The sequence below is a fragment of the Amphiura filiformis genome, chromosome 6, assembly GCF_039555335.1.
Source record: "Amphiura filiformis chromosome 6, Afil_fr2py, whole genome shotgun sequence".
In the NCBI taxonomy this organism is placed as follows: domain Eukaryota; kingdom Metazoa; phylum Echinodermata; class Ophiuroidea; order Amphilepidida; family Amphiuridae; genus Amphiura; species Amphiura filiformis.
The window spans coordinates 30,328,917-30,335,803 of record NC_092633.1 but is presented as its reverse complement, the minus strand read 5'-3'; positions in this window follow the sequence as shown (position 1 = coordinate 30,335,803).

Sequence of the window (6,887 nt, the reverse complement as noted above, 5' to 3'; positions counted from 1 at the left end):
ATGCTACGAAGTGGCCGATGAAACTATACTGCTCCATAAAAGTATCCTTACACTTGGAAAAATAATCACAATCTCAAAACTGAACCATATTTGGGTAAATTTGTTTTTTAATAGATGCACTATCTAATCCTGCACATTATGACACCCCATTGAACATGTTGAATCCAATATGACTTCAAGAAGCAAAGTTACAAGCATTTGATTAGACTAAGGTCCAGTTTTAAAAGTGCCAAACTGGCCTATTCAAAACTCCACGGACTAGACATCTGGTTTGAGAGTGGTAAATGGCTAATTTATGCGTGCCTTTAATTCAAAACAAAAGGAACAAAAGAAAACTGAAACAAAGGAGCTGACAAATAAAATGGAAGTTATGAAAAGTGCAGAGAAGTAAAAACTGAAATAAATCCTGCTTTATATAAAGCTTCATTGAAGAAACTGTGTTGTCTCTTTGTTGCGCTTGTTGGAATCTTTTGTCATTTTTAAAACGGGACCTTCATCTATTCATCGGATTCAATGTGGTGTCATAATGTGCAGGATTAGATAGTGCCTCTATTACAAAAACAAATTTACTCCCAATGTGGTTCAGTTTTGAAATTGTGATTATTTTTTCAAGTGTAAGGATACTTTTTTAGAATCATGATCAGTTAATATTGGAACCCTTATTTGTGATAAAAACGTTACCATATCTCCTGTGATGGAGAGATCCATTTTGATTCTTCAAGTTCACGCAAGTGTGCAGTATTTTTTACAAGTACATGATTGTATTCTTTTAATTTTCCCTCGGCGAATTTTCTGCTTCATTTTAACGACCTATCAGAATCTAAACAACCTGAAAAAGCTTCTTGAATCTGCCAAACATTTTTCCAGCCATGGCTTAATTCTGAATTGTCACCTAATTTGGGTGTACTTTGTCTTGGGTCCAATCTCTATCATGGAAAATTTGCTATATCTTTCTAAATATAATGAGTGGTTGTTCTAGATTTGCGTTTTAGCGTTTCATATTTGAAAGAACTAATGTTTAATCGCAACATTTCGAAACCACAAACCTAAACTGGGTGCTATGATGTACAAGATTGGGCTACGAGTATGTATTTTACCAAGTGGGCAATAGGTATTTCCTTCATGTTGCCAATGCATGACTTTCTTTATTATACTCAAAAACGGATTTTATTATACTAGAAAGTTGTTTACGTGCATGTAGGCTCCTTCACAGCCGGTTTCTGTCGTGTATGTTTACGAATGAGCTACATGCAGACTGGGTTGCCAGGGACTACCAGGACAAAGTATTGTTTTTGACTATAACAATGTAAATATTAGCAAGATTTGGATTTGACCTCCTATCAGGTTTACTGATAACATAATTAATTGGAAATCTGAAATAAACACTTATTTTGTAAACAGGTGAAACTCTATGATTATTTATGGTTGGAAACTTAGGAAATTGCTGTCAATGAAATAAATAATATATTAAACATACATTTTGTTTTTTCAACGATGGAAATCCATTCACAAATAAGGGTTTTAGGAACCATTTGACATTAAACATTTTGAACAATTGCTCTATGAAAAAAAGGGATATAATTGCAACGCTGATCAAGGCTGCTGATAAGCTGTCAACAAGTGTGATCACTAATTCAACGATAATAATGAGCAATTATCTGACCAGACAGGAACCAACTGGGTATAAACAGTGCAGAAGGCTATTACCATCACTAATTGATGTTGGGAGTGACACTGGTGGTGATGGTGGTGGTGGGGGGGTAAATACCAGTAATTGGGGTAATTTTTGGTATAGCAACTGGACAGTTTATAGTAGTAACAATATAATCAACACATTCAGAAAATAAGAATTGGTTTGAGCCCAGGAATCCCTGGGATTGAGTAATCAGTCTTTTTGATTATAATGTGATCAGTGTAACTACCAATAAACTATACATTGCGAATAAATATCTCAAATAAAATACCATGTTTTCAATGGATTTTAACTGTAATTTACCAAACATTGGTAAATGGTAAAAATAATGGTAAAACACAGAAGAGGTAAAGAACAGAGATATGGAGTTATGAATTGATATGAAATCCCTTAAGGGGGTACTACACCCCTGCCAAAGTTTGTGCCTATTTTTGCATTTTTCTCAAAAATTATAGCGCATTGGGGACAAGTAAGATATGTATATTATAGGGGCAAGGACTACAACTACTGCACTGGAAATTTAATTTCAGCACAGACAATAGTTGTGGCGTTACAGTCAAAAATGAGGGAAAACCAATATTTGATCAATAAATCAATTACTACTTGCTTTGAGTTGCTGAATTTTCAGTATAGTAGTTGTAGTCCTTGCCCCTATAATATACATATCTTACTTGTCACCAATGTGCTATAATTTTTGAGAAAAATGCAAAAAAGGGGGTGTAGTACCCCCTTAAGCAGCAAAGCAGTTGTATGTCTGAATATAGATTGTTGTATAACTCGGATGATGTGATTTCAATTGAGCAGTTTGTTACAGGTGAATTAAAGGAGTATTTTGTGATCCTAGCATCCTCTTTTTGTGACATTTTTCAGTATATATCCACGAAAAAAGCTTATTCCAAAAATTTCAGTTGATTCCGATTTTGCGTTTGCGAGTTATGCATGATTATGTGTATTACAATGCTCCATAGACAATGTGTTGTAATTTCGTTCTGGTATACCAGAACGAAATTCAAATTTCACGATATCTTTGCAAAACGAATTAATCTGCAAGAAATATTTTGTAAATAAACATTATGTAGCCAGAGGTTTCCAGTGATATAAAAATCTCAACTTTTTTTGAGAAAAGTGGGGGGATGAGGCTGTGGATCACGAAATGCCCTTTTAAATGTAGACCTATTTCGCACACATTTTTCAATTCAGCTTTCAACATGAAAATGTTGAGTATTTCCTAGTATGTCATTGGTGGTGTATTTACCAATAAATACCAATATTTCACACCCGGTTTATAGTTGTGCCAAACATTCAAATTTACTAGCATTCCAAGTACTTGCAATTCAAAGTTATAAAGTTGATCTGCATCCATGGCATTGTCTTTTTAAAGACATTTCTTGTTTGATATTAAATAATAATTGGCCGAAGCCAGAGCTAAAATGCCATCCGAACGGGACAGTGGCATGACATGGGAAGAGGTCTGATTATCATGATTATAGATAAAGGGATATTAAGCCTATTATGATAATAGGCTTAATATCCCCCGTACAGCCGCGTACCATGCACCTTTCCACAAAAAACACCGGCATACCCATTTTTAATAGTAAAGGGGTGCAGGTGCACCACTTGTCTTGCAGGGTGGGAGATGGGATTTGAAAGGGTGGTCGGGGAAATGTTTGTTTTTCACCACCCGATTTTTCGAGTTTGTTCATTTTTTGTGTGATGTTGGTGGTTTCATAGCTGCAGAGAAGAAAATATCTATAAATTTAGGTATTTTTTCAGGTAGCTGTTTATTATTTGAGTGATGTTTAGGTATGTAGGATCAAAATATCAGTCGCCACTGCATGTACTGCCCTGCTACTGAAACCAAATGACTGTAAGTTAAAGTTGTTCTGGTTGCCTTGTTCATATTTTTGGCACCATGCACCAATTCTTATTCAGTGGTGGATCCAGGTTTTAGAAGGGGGTGTAAACTGGTCAATAGATTAGGGTTGGTACAATTTGTGACCCTACTTTTCATACCCGACTTTTCATACCCCACCTGACCCGACTTATTTTTAAAGTTTTGTTAGATATTCGCAGTTTATTCCGTTGGTAATCAAATATTAAGCAAATACCATACACATTTCCTTAATATTATTGATAAAGAACAGCGTTTTCAAGCATTTTCTCATCTCAAATTTCAAAGCCTCGTTCAGCCATATTTAGATACAAAATTGTGATTAGTATTGATGGGTTTTGAGCCCTGTGCAATTCTAATCGCCTGGACTAAGGGATTGTTCAGAAATACTTTGGGGGTGGCAAAATGGAGGGGTCAAAAATTTGTTATGTCTTCAAAAGGGAGTCAAAAAGTTTTTGCTCCTGATAGGGGCAGGGGTCAAAAAGTTTTAACAAGAAAATACCAAAAGAACAAGAACATACAACATTTCTTTTTGGAAGCTCGAAGACTTTACATTTATCCAGTCTCTATAAGAAAAGAGTATATGTATATATTCCACTGATAATACTGGGTCAAAATGAATCAACCAACATTTTTTTTCGTCTTTGCCCCGAAATTTATATTTTTCCACTGACCAAGAAAAATTACGCCCCTGATAAACAAGTCTAAAGCACTAAAAATCTTGAGTATGTGCCCAGACGTTTCTCTCAATTTCCCTTTCTTGTGTTATTTTTATTTAATTATTGGTTCTAAGAATGAAACATGAAAATATTAGAATGCAAACAATGAAATTAAACTTCATACAAGTCACCCTATAAAACCTGCATGTTTCAGTGTAGGAAATAGGCCTAAAGGCCTATAAATTAAAAAAATGTACAACCATTAAACTTAGTGCATACTTGTTATAATGTAAATTGGGATTGTGATGGTTACTGCACAAATCATAAGTTGTTTTTTAAATTCTTGTAAAGGGTTGATCTAAAAGGTTTTGTATGTCCAAAGATGGGGGGTCAAAAAAGTTTCAGGTTCTCTGGAAAACTGTTCACGTACGTAAAGCCCGTGCATTGATACTCAAACTGTTGAGGTAAGCACGTATAATGGAAGGAAGGAAGAGGGGGGGGTCAAAACTTTTTGACTCCAATTCCCCAGCGCCCGTCCCCCCCAATGTTCTGAACACTCCCTAAACCTGGTTATAAAGTTTGCCCAAGCCAATCAATAAGTGTTTGCTTATATCACAATGCATTGACCAATTAAAGGCCCATTCAGTGATTTGCTCATCCGGACGATCGTAAAAATCATCAAAATTCAGATTTTGGTACCTTTGTAATTGGCATAGATGTGCTAACATAGCCTGCTAGTGGTTCGGTCGAAAGCCGTGTATTTTAGACAAAATAAAGCATTTACATGAATCTGGACTTTTGATACTGACAGTACAAAAAGTCCGACTCGAGATCGAAAGAAGCTCACTCTCCACCGTACCAAGAGAGCGCACCACCAATGATTGCGCCATTGGATAACACAGGGAAATACGCACGTTTGGATGGCGTTTTGTCACTGCAAAAACGTAATATAGATAAAAAGTTTGGTATCAAATTAAAGCTTATCACGTGTAGAATATTATTCTTTTAACAGAATATATTGGTGACCATCTACTTTTTTTTGCTATTTGGCCGCAAAGAAAAAACGTGCAAATTTAACCCTAAAAAATCACTCAATTTTTTAAACCGTACGTTGTTCAAATTCGCGCCAAAACTTCACCTCTGAAATAAAATATTGGGATTTTTTTTCAGATTCCTTCATGTAGACACTTGTCGGAAGCAAATGAGCTGAAAAAGTGCAAATTTTGATATTATCTTTAGAAAATAAAGCCGCAACTAGCTGAAATAAGCGCCGGACTATTTTAACCGAATTTCACTGGTACATAAATCGTGGAGTGATTTGGTGGTGCGCCCTCTTATAAACGTCAATAGTTATCAAAATCCAATTTTTACATTTTAAGTAAACTAGAGACAGTTTCTAGTCATTTCCCAAGATTTCATCCCTCTACGACTTTCCGTTCGGAAGAAATGGTACTCTAAATATCAGTTCCGAATCACCAAAAGACCCAAATTTCAACGTGTTTATCAACATGCAGAAGTTTGAAGAGGTTGGATATAAAATTGAATGTTTTATGCAAAAAGATACTCTTTAATTTTAATTTTTTAATTGTGAAAAGTACTTTATGTGTGTACAAATATTTTTAATACCTTAAATATAGGCCTATTTACATAATTGAGTCAAATTACCCCCCTCTCGTTCTCTGTCTTCAAACTAGGCCTACTGATTTTGGCATTTTAAGCAAAAATACAAGTTTTATACGTTATTCTGATTTGGTATAAATTTTATAGCAAAAGCGCTCATATAAGTAGATTTTTGATGCTTTTCTTAACGTCAGAGACCTGTATTTTTGGATAACTAAAAAACATTATTGCTAAAACTAATCACAAATGTTATTTCAAGCATTTGCGAATGAAATAAAATGATTTATTAAGTCTCTGCCCTTATTCTATGTTTTTTTGTAAAAATGCGCGTACATAGCAACACACTTTAAAAGCCGCTTATAAGAGAGCGCACCACCAATGATTGCGCCATTGGATAACACAGGAAATACGCACGTTTGGATGGCGTTTTGTCACTGCAAAAACGTAATATAGATAAAAAGTTTGGTATCAAATTAAAGCTTATCACGTGTAGAATATTATTCTTTTAACAGAATATATTGGTGACCATCTACTTTTTTTGCTATTTGGCCGCAAAGAAAAAACGTGCAAATTTAACCCTAAAAATCACTCAATTTTGAAACCGGACGTTGTTCAAATTCGCGCCAAAACTTCACCTCTGAAATAAAATATTGGGATTTTTTCTCAGATTCCTTCATGTAGACACTTGTCGGAAGCAAATGAGCTGAAAAAGTGCAAATTTTGATATTATCTTTAGAAAATAAAGCCGCAACTAGCTGAAATAAGCGCCGGACTATTTTAACCGAATTTCACTGGTACATAAATCGTGGAGTGATTTGGTGGTGCGCCCTCTTATAAACGTCAATAGTTATCAAAATCCAATTTTTACATTTTTAAGTAAACTAGAGACAGTTTCTAGTCATTTCCCAAGATTTCATCCCTCTACGACTTTCCGTTCGGAAGAAATGGTACTCTAAATATCAGTTCCGAATCACCAAAAGACCCAAATTTCAACGTGTTTATCAACATGCAGAAGTTTGAAGAG